The following is a 15,742-nucleotide window of genomic DNA, read 5'->3' as shown; positions in this document are numbered from 1 at the left end:
TGCAGTGAGCTGAGATCGCGCCATTGCACTACAACCTGGGTGACAGAGCAAGACTCTGTCTCAGCCAGTTCTCTTGGTCAATTCTTTCTATTGTCAGATCAGCAGGTCCCAAATTAGGGGCTGCCCTTTCAGCCTAAGTCCCTGAATGAAAAGACTCATGAAGCACAGCTGCAGCTGCCAACATGCTCTGTGAACAAGAAATAAATGCTTGTAGATATAAGCCACTAAGATTTTAGGGGTTGTTTGTTACCATAGCAAAGCTGGCTAATATAGTTAATGTCAATCAATGATGAGGAAATTAATCACGTCTGCCTTGAGTTAGGCTTTTTTAAACTTGATTTGTTTATTTAATTGATTGTTGTCATCTTCACTTGGGGTGAATAGCATTGATAAATAAGAGGGGCTGTTTGCTTTAATGAATCCATGGAAGAGTGTTGTTGATTTTTACAGAATCCACATATTAGAATTTGACAATTCCTATGGAGGGGCGTCTAGCTGGGTTTCCCTTCATTAGTGGTTGACTAGGTCTAAACGTAGCGTAGACTTGTCTGATTTCTGCCCTCAACCTGTGGAGAACACATTCCTGCCAGCCCTTCTCTGGAATCCTACCTACTTTGTGTAGACATCTTTTTTCAACTCCAGTGGCTATTTAACTAAGCCCTCACTGTGCCCTGGGTCTCCAGAGTATCTCCATTATCTCCTCTGGTCCTCCCAACAAGAATAATCGGTATTATTGTTGTTGTATTTTGTTTAGGTTGCTATAAGAAAATGCCATTGATTGGGTAGCTTATAAACAATAAAAATGTATTTCTCAAAGTTCTGGAGGTGGGGAAGTCTACCATCAAGGCAGGTTTGGTGTCTGGTGAAGGCCCGTTTTCTGCTTCGTAGATGGTGCCTTCTCATCGAGACCTCACGTGGCGGAAGGGGCTATCCAACTCCTTGGGGATTCTCTTACAAGGGCACTAATGGCAATCATAACGGCTCTACTCTCATAACTTAATCACCCCCCTCCCAAGCACCCCATCTCCTAATACCATCCCCTTGTGGGCTCGGATTTCAACGTGTGACTTTGGGGGGGACGTGAACATGCAGGCCATAGCAATTGTTATATAGCTTTTGAAGAAATCAAGGGTCCCAAGGGTCACCCAGAGGCACAAAGCTAATAAAGGGAGATGAAGACTTTGACCTAGGTTTCTTTATTCTTCATCTAACGCTGTCATCACCACACCAAGCTACATGGATTGAGGGTGTTCTGTGTCAGCTTAGCTTCTAGGATCAAATCTGCCATAGGCTGAGGGACACGGATTCATGGGCTGGTGGTAGGAAGGTCGGTGGAAGACAAGACCCTTTGTACTTAATACATTTACATTACAATGTATATTTTATTCCCCAACATAAATTGATTCATATTCTATTCCTGGGGCAGGCAGTCCAACAAGCTATGAGACTGAACTATAGGTAGGTCCCACCTTTTTGGGTGGGACTTCTGTGTCCTCTTGGAAGAAAAGCATTAGTGAAATTAAAAATAGGTACCTCTGGAAGAGAGCCGGTCTCCAAGCGGACTGTAATCTTTGAAGAACATTCCCGTTCTCAGTTCTCAATTCTCTGAGAGTGGCAAGGGTGTTGTATTAACAACAATGACAACAGCAACGGTAATAGAACAATAGCTTCGGTGTCAACAAATATTTTACAAAATGCTTTCATACAAATTGCCTGTCTGCTGCTTGAGAAGGACACGAAGAGCCACGTACATTTACCCTGTCACCAGGCTGTTGACTGCCATCTGTCTGGGGCTCAAGAATTCCGGGAGCAATGATGTTGGACTCCCCCTTCTGCTGGGGTACAGATAGGCAGAGGCAGGGAGGCAGGCAATAAAGAGGTGAGCTTCTCCTTGCGTTCTCATTCTTGTTTGGAGGGGTTGAAAGATCCTCTCTATAAGCCTAAAAGAGGAGGGTTGGTTGGAAAACTCTATCAGTGCAAATATCACTAAGGCCCGGGTATTAGAGCCTTACTCTCTAATACCAGCAACGATGTGTGGGTTCTATTGCATGAAGTCAGAGACACCTTATGCTGGCCCCAGGACCCATCCAGCCCCTCTCAGATAGAAATCAGTGGGAGGCAGGCCTGGCAGGACTTCATGGAATCATCTCATGTCTCTCTTGCCTTCAGAAAAAAAAAATGTCTCCTCATTAGGCTAGGAATCCTGGCAGCAGCTGCAGAGGCCTTTCCCTGTCCCTTGTACCATCAATTGACTGAACGATAGATTTGCCCTGGCTTCTTAAAGGGACTTAGGGAGAAAAAGTAGTAGTTCTCAGTATGCCTATGTATGACTTTCATACAATTTCAGCTTTTCGGAAGTTTTTGTGGGATGCACTATTTTCTTTCCAGCCAACTGAATTACAAACCCATCTCCTTTAGGACTAAGGGGTCCCAGTAAGAGAGTGTGGATGACCCAGCACACACCTAAGTTCACCACTAAGAAAAGTAACTCCAACATATAGTCATGGGATGGAAGTCACATCTATCTGAGAAGGGTCATCATGTTCCCTGGAGTCTGGCCTCAGGTTCTGCAAAGGGAAGGGTTTGGGAATGGACTTTGGAATAGCCAGATCTCCCCACTCAATGCAAATGAGAGAGAAAAAGGGGTGGAATATCTTGCTCTTCCTGGGAGCTTTCTGACCTGAAGCACACAGCCTGGAATGTTCCCCTAGAGTGGTGCTGAGGGCCTGAAGAAATGCATGGGTCCTACTGACTGTGAGCTAACCCCTCTCCTTGGTTTTCTGGACTGGGGGCCCACCCTGTCTCCTTGTGCTAGGTTCCCAGTACATCTCCTTCTAAGCTTCGTTACCCTGACATCTGCATTCAGGCCCAACACTGCAGCCTGACATGGTCAACAGAAATGAGGCACATGTTTGAAGAGTTATGATTCTTTCCTTGTGTAAGCTGCTTTGAGATCAAGGCAGAGAATCACACACAGACCTGATTTGTGAGCATTTCACATTCTGAAGGCCTCAATCCCTGAATCCAGATCCCTTTCCTTTCTACCCTGTTGTTTCCCTGGAATCCTGGGGAATAAACAGGTAGCTACCTGTTATACTGGTAGCCTTCTCCCCCTGGGGAAACCCAGATCTGCCATACTCCAAGCCTCAAGCTCTCTTCTGAGGGTTTCTTATGCATGGGTCTCTGTGCCAAACCCACTCCAGGCCTAACCAATCCTCTAATGACAGCTAGCGGACTAGGAGCAGGCCTCAGACCCCAGGGCAGCCAACTTCCAGCTTGCCTGTGAACTGTGTGGTGGTCAGGCTTTTAAATCTTCCCAGTGAGTGGAGGCCAGTCCAGATGGTGACTAGCCACGTCTGTTGTGCTCTCCCTCAGAACTCTGAATGTAACAGATATGGAGATTTGGCTGCTGAGTTCCTTGGTGATGGTGGAAGCCAGAGAAGCAAATGCCGAGCATCGCCTGGGCTCTTCTGTGGAGGGATTCTAGGTCAGGGACAAGGCCTGCTGCCGGGGGCATGATCTGCTGACCTTGTCTCAGAAGCTGGTTGGCCCCTGAGTGGCTCCCAGGCCTGTCTTTTCATCAGGCTGCATTCCTGTGTTCTTGCAACAATCTCAGTAGCCTCAGTGTATTTCTTTTCCCTTGAACCTAAAACTCACACAGAGAACATAATTGAGAAACCTGGATTTAGAAGGCAGAGCAAAAACAGCAGATCAGGGCTTTCTTGGGCCCCCGGCTGGTCTATTTCTTTTTTGTGTCCCCTATGAGATAATCTGGAGCCTGTCTGAGCAACTCATCTGGGTTGTGTTGAGGGGCTCCTCTGACCCTGCCTTGAAAGTAATGATCTGTGGGAGGTTTGGAGGACAGTGGGGGGAAGAGGCCTTGCCCTTGCTGTTGAGTAACAGCTCCAGGAGAAGTCAGAGAGGGCCACTAGGGTGGGAAGGGCTCCAATCCAAGAAGGCGCCCCTTTCCCCTTCTCCAGCCACTCTAAGCAGAGGAAGAGGAGAGGTGGGAGAGCGAAGGGAGGGTGGTGAGAGTTGTGGTAGGGGCTGGAGGGCGAGCTTGGTGAATGGGAGAAGGGAATAGGATCCCAACCTCCCCAGGTTTCTGGCTTTTGGCTTGGGCCCAGTCAGACAGTGGGGAGATGCATTGAGTGGATGCCCAATGTCTGGGCTGTTCTTCTTGCCTCTAATTTTGGCTTGTAGTCTGATGTCCTCACTTCACCCTCTCTGCAGCCAGAGCTGAGTCTTCCACTCCCCTGGGAAGAAAGGAGCTTTGTCTGCCCAGAAGTCTAGCAGGCATAGCAAATGGAGAAGCAGGAACTTTGAAGCCCACCTCCTTCAGGAAGCTTTCTTTGCTTAAGTGCAGCAGAGTACTCTTTAAGTTACACCACCAGGGAATGTGAGCTGGACTGCCCAAACGAGAGGACAGGAGCCCTGTCAGACTTGCTTAGTGACTATCCTGAATACCTAACACAATGCTTAGTCCAGAGAAGGGACTCACTAAATATTCATGGAAGGAAGAAAGGAAGAAATAAGTTCTTAAAACCCAAAGTGCCTTTATTTTAAATAAAACAGTACACAACTGCCAGTACATACAGGTGGATAGCAATGAACTGTGATGGAGGGATGGGAGAGGGTCCATGACTCGGCATCCTGGGCTCCCTTTGTTTCTCTGCAACTGTCTCTAAGTTGAAATGCAGAGCCAAACCCACCCATTTTCTAAATGAAGAAACTGAGGTCCCCAAAGGAAAAATGGCCTGTCTAAGCCAGAACAGACACCCAGGCTATTGTTTATGTGGTCTGTGGAGACAATGAATTCACACACAGTCAGTGCACAGAAGCGTTGGATGAATGAAGCATTGGAGGGAGCGGGCAGGGGAGGGGGACTTGTTGATTCCCAGGCTGTGTGGGCCAGGCAAGAGTCATGAGCAACACCCGTGAGGAAGGATGCCACACCAGAATCAAAGGTATTGTATTTAAATATTCCCCAAGTCATTTTGTGTATTTAAGTCTTAATTCATCTCCTCTAAATCTCTCTCGCTACATTAATGTGACGACTTTGACAGAAAGATGAATAACATTATTAAAGAAGCTTGTGAGCAAATTTCACTCATAAAAGTCTCTCATCCACTCATGTGCTCTGCAATGCCCACCCCATATTTGTTTCTGTTGACTTCCCAGGTGTCTGCTGCGCTGGGCCTTGGGTTGCTGGGGGAGGTATATGGGAGGGTCAGAAGAGTGGGGAGGATGCATTTCACACCCACTCTTAAATCTTCCCTTTCCTTAAGAAAATAAATACATCATTTGAACCAAGAGTCTCCAGGAGTGGCAAGATTCAGGCTGGAGAGAAAGAGAAGGCAAGGCAGAGCCAGCTTCAAGAGAAGCCTCCAGTGGGTGCATAGAATGGGGAGCACACACAGCAAGTGACCAGGGAGGGTGTCCTCCTCAGCGACCCACTACTCTGGAGAGGAGGGACCCTAGCTACAAAGACGTCTTCTTGGGATTCCTCCCAACCGACGCTTTTCAAAATGCTGGCACAAGCCCAGCTGGAGACAGCTCTGGAAGCTGCCATCACATCCTGTTCCTCCTCCCAGAACCCTGCTTGGCCTCGCTGGCTGGGGATTTATGCCCCTCTTTGCCAAGTCGCCCTGATGAATCGCTTCCAGGATGGCAGCGAAGTCAATGGTATTCATCTCACCGATGTCTCAACCTTCTCCTTTAAATCATTGCTTATGTTGGCAGCCGTTTGTTCGCTCCTGACAGCCTGGCCTGGGCCTAGCTGCTCCATTAGCGAGAGTCCCAGCCAGAGAAGAGCCTGCTGGATTTGGCAGGGGCTAGAGGAGCCTCTGTAACCTTTCCCTCAAATGCCATCCCTTCTTTACCTGGCCAAGCTTGCATTTGGTCACCTAAAGTCAGGAAGCCAACCCTAGAGTCCCAAAGGATCCCTCTGTCAGGCACACCTCTCACCTATCACTTACCATATTATCTAAAAATTATCTGTTAATATCATTACCAGGCTATTAGCACTTCCAGGCCACGGACGTGCATGCTTTCTCTCAGTATTCCCAATGCCTAGTAGAGTGCCTGGCTCATAATAGGTGCTCAGTGACTGTTTGATAAACAACGTGTTTAAATTGTGGAGTGGATGCAACCTCATTGGAAAAACTATTTGGCAGTCTCTGGTGAAGCTAACCATACCTGTGCTGTATGACTCACTAGAGTTTATATCCAACAAAAATGAGCACTTGTGTCTACCAAAGACATGTACAAGAATGTTCATGGCAACCTTATTCCTATAGACCTAAACTAAAAACTGCCCAAATGTCCATCAACAGCAAAATAGGCAAATAAATTAAAGCATGTTTATTCAGTGATTCAATTGCATTCATGTTAATGCAGCAATGAAAAAGGACAAAATATTATTCATACAATATGGATGAATTTCACATATAAAATGTCAAACAGAAGATGCCAGACACGAAAGGGTATATAGTGTATGATTACATTTATATGAAATTCCAAGACGTGCAAAAGTTATCTATGATAATTAGAGGTCAGAATGGTTATCTTGGAGAGGTGGATGGTGGTGGTAGCTATTGACTGGAAGGAGATACGAGGAAGCCCTTTAGGGTATTGAAAATGTTCTAAATTTTGATCTGGGTGGTAATTATACATGTGTATACATATGAAAAAATTCACTGGGCTATACACTTATTACCTGTATACTTTATGTAAGTTAATCCTTGTTAAAAATGATAAAGAAAACCTGATGTGATTCTCAATCATTTTGTAATCTGTGCCTCAATATAGTCTCACACTGCTACATATCTAAAACCAGATAAAACTGTTATATTGAGTTGTCTCTATGTTTTAGATTATGAAAACAATTTATATATTCCACGTGGATTTTTTAACTACTCAAGAGAATGCCCTCTAGAAATTTTAAACATATCACTCCCTGCTTCCCAACACCCTGAGTGCAAATCACCACATTGGAGAATATTTACTTCTTAGCACAAAAGAGACTCATTGCTTCTCAAGACCATGTCTCATTAGAGTGAGATTGTAGGTACTAAGAAGACTTAGTAACTCCTAAAGATATGGGAGTGGGGAGTGGTAGGGAGGTGTCATAGAGGAGAAGCAAATGGGCCTTGTGTCCAGGAACCTCGGCATCCTTGAGAGATCTGAATTCAAGGTCTTTCCCAAGAAGAGCAAAGGGCGTAGAACATCCCGTGCCTTATCTCAGCTTAGTTCCCTGAAAACTAAGCCTGTGTGCCCTGTGAATTCAGATGCTCTTGGATATACATGGGGCTGACAGCTTGAACCATTGCAATCAGTTTGGGTAAAGACAGGAGCTATGTGGGAACAAAGGGGACAAGGTGTGAAAGCCAGGTTCAAAGACAAGGGCTGGCTCTCAGGAATGGTAATAAATGGAGCAACAGAGCTGCCAACAGCTCCTGGATCTTAAAGCTTCAGCCTGGGTGTAAAATTCAAAAATCTCAAGAAAGAGCTCTGATTGGCCCAGATTGAGTCAGTTGCCTGTACCTAGACTTATCTAGGCTGAGGCCAGAGAGGAAGAGCCAGCATTTTAAATGGCTGCTCCTGTGTTAAACCTGGGGACAGTAGATGCTAGGTGCTAGTGAATGGGCAGTGTCCTTAAAGGCAGGGCTGGTCAAAGACAATACAATAAATATCCTTTATAAGAAACCTAGAGAGAAAGTAGTTCTTTCTTCAATCTATGATAGTAGGCAGAACCGAATGAACATTATTTTCTCCTAACACTGTGACATTTGGTACATATACTTGGTTGATGTAACCTATATATTAACTTCTGTTATGGTGAGAGTTTGTTCATAGTTTGACCTTGTTTTGTTTCCTAGTTCTTCAGTCTGTTTGCCATTTGGCACCCTGATACCTCAATCTTGTTATTTTGACAATTTCTTGCCTGGATCCAACATTCATTTACTTCATTCAGCTCCTAGTTGTTGGGTCTACAGTCCAAACTCAAGGGTACAGTGGTGGAAACTTGACTGCATATTGTTGAGTTGCTAATGCCATCTTGTTGGGTGAGGAGTTTCTTCTTGGGTAAGCCACTTAACCTCTTTGAGTCTTATTTGTCTTCAAATAAAATCAAATAATATAAAATTCTATCTGCCTTCTTCATTATATCCCTTCATGTGATCCTCGCAACAATTCTATGAGATGGGCAGATATTTGTTATTACAACTCTTTTTGTTTACATTTGAAGAAAATGAGACCAAGAGAGGTCAAACAAGTTGCCCAAAGTTATGGATACCAGATGTAAGTGATAAATCTGGGATTCAAATTCAGGTCTTCTGATTACAAATCCTCTATTTGCCTAAAGATGGGATGTTCAGCCAACCAAGCCACTTGTCAGATTTTTTTCCAGATTTAAAATCCATGATTCTATAGAAGATAACAATATTAAAATAATATTAGCTAAAATTTATTTAGTGTTTGCTATGTTCCAGGCACTATTCTAAGCATTCTATATATGTGACTCACTTTATTCACATAATAACTTTATGCTTATACATAGTATAATTATGCCCATTTCATGGATGAGAAAACCAAGTCATAAAGAATCAATTACCTTGTCCAAGGTCACATAGTGAATAAGAGGTACATCTAGGATTTTAATGCAGACTTTCTGGCTTCAGAGCCCGGGTTCTTAACCCCTACTGCCTCTGAGGGTGACAAGAGGTGGACAAGGGAAACCCCCTTTAGAGCTCTCCAAACAATAGGGACTGTCTGCTCTGTGTCACTGCGATTACATAGCAGAGCTTCATTGAAGGTTTGACAAATCCTACCAAGGGAATCCAGAACTCCATGGGAGGGTGAAACAGCACTAAAGACCTCCAATAATTGGGATGAACAGTAACGGTACAGGCTGAAAGGAAAAAAGAAAATCCATTTGAACAGCATACACTGTGAGGAAGAAGACAAGAAGTAAAGCATGGATTTGGGGGTTCAAATAGGGTTTGAATACTCACTATGTGTGTGACCATGAATAAGTGACCTAACATTGCCAAACCTCAAGTTCCTCATCTGTAAAATGGGAACAACAATAATTCCTACCTCCTGAGTCTTAGGTGAGGATGCACACAAAGCAGTTAGCACACTGTATGATATAATAAGTGCTCAATTAATACGTGGTAACTAGAAATGTTAGTTTGGATTGGATGAAACATTCAAGCAAGTGAAAACCTCTTGGACATGCAGCTTTGTTTTCAAGGAGCTTGCATTCCAAGATGGGAAACAATCTGGAAAAAGAGCATTTGTTGACCTTCCTATGTGCTCCTCAGGGCAAAGAAATGCAGCTTGGAATGAGTACTGTTTCAGTCCAGCCAGGAGGGGCAGCGATGGAACATGAAGGAAACTTAGACGCCAGGTAATGTACTCTTAACCCAAGGAGTTTCCCTTTCCATACCTCTGGAGAAGACAAAGCCACATCGCTTAAAGAAGGGGCCTAGGTTAACATCCTCGCCTGGCCCTTTATTAGTTAGTTACCTTGAGCAGGTGAGTTGCATTCTCTGATGCACAGCATGAGGATAGGAGAATACGTACCTAGGGTTCTAGTCCAGTGCCTGGCACACAGGAGGCATGCTGTCCCTCCTTAGGTGGCCATTAGTTCATCAGCAGTGGAGATATTACAGTGATGCCATGCAACGTCTGAGCCATCCTTTTTCCTAAATCAGGAGGGGCACTATGCCTGCTGCCCTTCTCTGTCCACCATGAAGAGCAACCCTGCTGAATCTTCCTTCCCCAGTTCCTGGACCTGAAGCCTTAAATTCTTTTTCTGCTTCACCCTAAAACCCAGTAGGACGTACCAAATATAGCAGAAATCATACTGTAATTAGAGTCAGTTGAACTAGACTTTAGGCAATTGACTCAATATCTCTGAGCCTCAGTTTCTTTGTCTATAAAATGAGAAAGACAATTTCTGAAAGGGTAGTGTGAGAGTGAAACTAGATACCATTGGTAGAGATGGGTGGTCAATGTTACTTGAATTGGCTGTGAATCTGGAGGGGTGGGCTTTCTTTACCTCCTTATCTCAGCCCCCTGTGCATTTTCCTTGATGCCCTAAAAGGAACATAACACTGGATGGATGCAGCATGTTCTTGTTTTACACAGTGGGCACACTCAGGGCTTGGCTTTTGCATTTACACATGCACATATGTACACACACACACAAATGCATGGCACATGGGCATCTCCAGTTCATGCCCCCACCACAACACATATGTGCACTGCACACAGACATCTCCAGTTCATGCACACACATGCGCACGCGCGCGCGCGCACACACACACACGGTGTGGCTGTCGTGTGGAGAAACAGCAGCAGGAGGAAATTCCCCCGTCCTCTCTCCCCATGTCGCTTTGTTCTGCCTGCACAGGCAACAAATTAAAACAAGAACCCCCCACAGCCCAGAGCTGCCTGGGCTTCTGCCACATCGGCTCTAATAATAGCCTAGCAGAAAGGCCCCCTGTCCGTCAGGCCCCGGAGCCAGGAGGCAGTGCTTTTCATTCGCAGCCAGAGAAGAGGCTGGGAGCTTTTGCTGTGTTTATTTGGTGTGACTTTGGGGCGATTATATATTGTTTCTTGTCCTCTCTCTAAGTGCTTCATCAGAGGTGGGGGGGGAACAAGGGGTGAAGGGGCAGTAGTGGGAAGGAAAGCAAAAAAGAAATTCAACTTCCTAAGAAAACACACACACGGGGCGCTCCGTCAATGCAGGCACCAGCACACGGCAAAATTGAACTTTCCCTGCCTCACAGTGGTCTTTGAAAGCATTCAATTATCTGTCTGCACCTATATAAAATGTTAGGGATTGCTTCCAGAAGCCTTTAAAAGGGTCTATACATAACGGAGGCACACGCACACTCTCAGCGGCAGGCTGAAAAACAACAACAATCTATTCATTTACCTTTGAAAAAGCCAAAAAGGTATAAATTCTGCCCAGGAATCAATCTTCCTCTCTCTTTCTTTCTTTGTCTTTTGCCACATCCCTTCCCCACCTCTCACCCCATCGCATGTTTATTTATTTATTTTTCAGCTACGGCCACAGAAGGAGCCAAAGAAGGCAGCATTAATGCAGAAGAAAGAAGGTGAGTTTGTTTTGATGGAAATGCTGGGTCCACTCAGGCAAAGCAGAGGCTCCTCAAACTGGTTCCCTGCGGTCTCCCATTCAAATGGAAGGCATTTTCTTGGTGCACCCACTGTGGTACAGTGCCAAGCACTGCAGGGGGTGCCACCTTACTGGATTCTCCAAATGAATCTTTGAAGTGGATGGTGCTCCTCCCACGTTGCAGATGAGGAAAGTGAGGCCCTGATCAGATTTTCTGTCTCTCAGTGTAGATTTCTTCCTAGCTATACCATTTTCATCTCCTGCCTGGGCTACCGTGCTCTGAGTCACTAGAAGGGATACCACGGTAGGCTCAATGGATCATATCCAAAACTACCAACAGCCACAAAAGGAAGCTGGTTTAGTGGACAGTGTGAATTAAAGGCTGAGAAACATTGTGATGAAAATGAAGATGATGATGATATACATGAAGTTTAGGGAAAGAATACTGACTTAGAAGGTGAGTGCCTTCGCTATTGCTCTCAGCACTACTACTTACAGCTGTGTGACACAGCAAAAGTCACTTCACCTCTCTGTGTCTTCAAGAGGTTGGGTGAGATCAATGGTTTATCTTTAGCTAGGTCTCTAGGGATACTGTGGGGTAAGTGGACGAAGCTTAGGAATCTGTTTCTACCAGAGAAGCTCCCACCTTTTAAAATATCTAGTTCATGTCTTGTAGTTCTGTATGATGCTTTTCTTAGAAGAAAGGCTCCTACTATTAACAGGATGAGATCCAAAGGCTCTTCCTGCCAGTCGATTCCACAATGTGATGATATCATGGCATTCAGAATCCAAGGAGCTCACGCCTCTCTCAGGATCTTAACACCACAGAAGGCAATGGCAGAAATGATTTGTGCCTAGATAAACAGCTTTGTGGTGGGCAAGGAGAGTCTGTACCCCTCGTATTGCCACTGAGGCAGGCTGGGGAGACACAGCTGGTGGGATGAATCCAAGACCGGGATCTTGAAGGAAAGCTGAGGGCCTGAGGCTGGGGTAGCCATCAAGAAACAAAGGACAAGTCAGTGACAGGGTGACTGTAGTCACAGAAACTGAATGGGAACTGGAGATCTGGATCAAAGTGAGTCTGGCTAGGAAGGAGCGGGGAAGATGAGGGACCAGCTCTGTGCATCCGGTGAGCATTTACCCACCTTTCTGAGCAGACGGAGTCCAGTGGGTCTGGCTTAGGGAGGTAGGGTCATGATGAACAAAAGGTCCGCTGTAAAATCCTGATAGTGCATGCACTTCTCACCTGTGTCCCACTATCCCCTGTGGACACAAATCCTGGACAAAGCAGAGCATTCTCTGTTCCCAAGTGTGTTTTGTAAGGGTTTAATGAGGCAGTCAATTCCAAATCTCGCAGAGCAGATGCAGTTCATTACATCTGTATGATCAAGGGTCGAATATAGAAACACAAAATCACAGGTTCGCAGCATTTTGACACCAAGAAATCTTACGGGTCAGTTAGCCCAACTCCACTACCATCCAAAATCAGGGCTAGATTTTGGGGTCAGCTTCCATTTGGAACACACATCTCAGAGCAGATGGGATGGGCAAGATGGACTGTTTCCCAAAACTGGGCCAGTACCTGGGAATGACCACTTAAAAGCAGCACTCATAGTTCTCAGCTTCATCTGAATTATTTTTACTCACACTAATTTGATGAGATTGCTGGGAGGACTGATTAAAACCCAAGCTTGTCCAGCCCACAGCCTGTGGGCCACATGTGGCTCAAGATGGCTTTGCATGTGGCCCAACACAAATTCATAAACTTTCTTAAAGCATTATGAGATATATATACTTTTAAGCTCATCAGCTTTAATACAGCTCATTAGTGTATTTTTTTTGTGGCCCAAGATAATTCTTCTGCCAATGTGGCCTAGAAAAACTAAAAGATTGGACACTCCTATTAATATAACTTATTTTGTTCATACTCATTCACATCTAAAGGACTGATAAAGAAGGGCTTTTGTTTGCTGAAATTATATTCAGAAGACAATATCACTTTTACTTTTTTTAATATCAGGTTTTCAGACTTTTTATATCTATTGTGTGTAATGTACTAAAGGTGCCTATCAGAAAGTATTATTAGTCCCACTTTATAGATGAATAAACTGAGACCCAGGACACAAAGTGACCTACTCAGTTATTCAGTGAGTTCAGGGCCAAACTGGAGCTGGAATTCAGTCTTCCCCTTGCACCCAGCTTCCCTCACCCAGCCCACCCCTCAGTAGCACCCTTATCTGCTAAGCTCCCTATTCTGACCTCCAGAAATCTTCCAACCCCAAGGCCCAGCTAAGCATTGAGGAACTGAGGGCAAATGAGAGAGTGACTTTCCCATGTCGTGTGACTTGTCGACCGATTTGAAGAGCATTTTCTTGGCTAGTACTCTAATCCCAATGCTTGAGTAATGCCCTGAGACCACATCGATCGGGATCTGGGAAATTCCGACCTGACCGCAGCACATTGTAATGGCCTCTGCCCAGGTGACCTTCTCCCTGTCAGAAAATACATCTTTTCTGCAAGTCCCGGGCCTGTAAACATCACCCACAGCCAGCTTAGCCCAGACAAAGGGCTTTGAAATGGTCCAGATAATGCATCGAGAGAAAAACTGTTTTCCAAGTGTGTAATTCGTCCACCATTAACCTGCAGCTGCGGGGATGGCCCTGCCTTTGATTCCCTTCCTCAGCCAGGGCCACTCCTGTCGTGTCATGCGACGCATGCTGCATGGAGGTAGACAGGGAGCAGAGGCTTGTCATATTTCCTGAATGCTAATGACCCCCTGGCCAGCTGGCTGACACTCTGCTGGCTGCCTGGCTGCAGTTCAAGCCTGACCCGCCTTGGAACTTGTCTGCTACTTGGTTCTATGAAGGAAGTTGTCCTGGTATTTGGCTAAGTGGCGTGAGAGGGAGCTGGCAGCCTCAGCCATCTGGAGGAGTGTGTTCAGGATAGGGCTTGACACAAACACAAGGTCTTAACTCAGACAGTGGGTTCCAGTTCTAGCTACTGACACTGGGAGGCTGTGTGCCTTTGGGAAAAGCACTTTCCCTTTCTGGGCTTCTCTTGTATTGGCTACAAAATAAAAGCAACGAACAAAGTCATCGGACTTACATTTCCTAGATTCTGTTTTTATTTTCAGATGATTTTGTTTTGGATTAAGTGATGGGTCAAATTTAAAAAGGAAAAAGAGGAGGAAGAGAAGGGGGAGATGAATGTGGAAGGCCTGGGATAAATGATCAGTCCTAAGCACCACAATATGTGTACATGGAGTGATAAAAGAGAACATCCTCTTTTCTTTTTCTTTTCATTATTATCCTGGTCTCAGAAAGTCTTCTCGCCTCCCGCTGAGCTAAGCTTGGCCTTGCGTTCGAGGAATCAGGCCTGAGTAAAGAGGGCTTAAGGTACTGGTGAGTGTTCACCAGGTGATAGTGGCCTGAGAGGCACAACAATGAGGCAAGGGGGCAGAGAACAGGTGCAGAGCCGTGGCAAAGGTGTGGCACCACTGAATGAACAAGGCGGCTGGAAGAGGCTAGGAGGCAGCATCAGTGACACTTTCCAAAGTAGTGGGAGGTGAAGGATGAAGTCCTTTATAGCAGGGTCCCCAACCCTCCTGCATCTCTCTGGGCTCTAGGAACCAGGCCGCACAGCAGGAGGTGAGTGGTGAGCCAGCATTACTGCCTGAGCTCCACCCCCTGCCAGATTCTCATAGGCGCACAAATTCTATTGTGAACTGTGCATGCAAGGGATGTAGGTCGCATGCTTCTTATAAGAACCTAACTAGTGCCTGATGATCTGAAGTGGAAGAGTTTCACCCCGAAACCACCCCCTGCCACTTGTATCCATGGAAAAATTGTCTTCCACTGGTTTGTCTTGGACTGACAAACCAGTCCCCGATGACAAAAAGGTTGGGGATCACTACTTTAGAGGGTGTCTTCAGAAGGGTCATGGGGTAGGGAAGGAGCTATGATGAATATCCAGCCAATTTAACAATGGTAGTTTCAAGGGAGTGATTCTCAACTGCTGACAAACGTGGAACACTAGTCTGCTAACGTCTAGTCTGTGACTGAGGGTCTGCCTAATGTAATAATCCAAGAAATCATGAAACACCGGGAAAAATCCTCTTTATTAATTTTTCCAGGACCTAAATAAAAGATTAAAATCAGGAAGGCAAAATTACACTTACATCCCCAAAGGAATGTGTCTCCTTCCCAAAAGCTTGGGTTTGTGAGACCCTAAAGCTTGGGTTTCCAGCTAGTAATGACATAATGCATCTGTAGAGCTTCTAAAAAATACAACGTCCAAGGCTCATGGCCTAATGAATCAGAGACAAGGCCTTCCTGGGCATTGCCTTTTGAGTAAGTTAGCTTTAGCCTTGCCTGTTGAGTAAGGGGAACGGGATGCCACCCACTCACTCCTAAAACAGTAGTGAGGACAACGACGGGACATGAAAACAGCTGCTTGAGAACTGGGCTCAATCAGGCCAGTTGTTTGTTCTACTAAATGTTAAATATTTGTTGAATAAATATTGCAAGACTAGACTGTGAGTTCCACTAGATTCTATAATCTTTTAGTGCAGGGACCACGTCTAAGTCATCTTTG

At 45.4% G+C, this 15,742-nt stretch overlaps 1 long non-coding RNA gene across 1 annotated transcript in view; it reads right to left on the bottom strand.

The window, feature by feature from the left end:
- Nucleotides 1-1,726: 1,726 nt before the first annotated feature.
- The window catches only part of LOC135274615 (uncharacterized), a 77,889-nt gene continuing 63,873 nt past the window's right edge, over nt 1,727-15,742 (bottom strand). Inside the window, exons 2-3 of the long non-coding RNA XR_010342407.1 lie at nt 3,529-3,646; nt 1,727-1,940 (exon numbers count right to left, since the gene is read on the bottom strand). This is a non-coding gene — a long non-coding RNA (uncharacterized LOC135274615). The remainder of the gene's footprint in view (nt 1,941-3,528; nt 3,647-15,742) is intronic.

Source organism: Aotus nancymaae, unplaced genomic scaffold (assembly GCF_030222135.1).
Source record: "Aotus nancymaae isolate 86718 unplaced genomic scaffold, 86718_ANA_hifiasm-v0.15.2.pri h1tg000012l, whole genome shotgun sequence".
NCBI classification, from domain to species: domain Eukaryota; kingdom Metazoa; phylum Chordata; class Mammalia; order Primates; family Aotidae; genus Aotus; species Aotus nancymaae.
The sequence above is the reverse complement of the archived record's forward strand: the minus strand, read 5'-3'. Positions and strand labels throughout refer to the sequence as shown.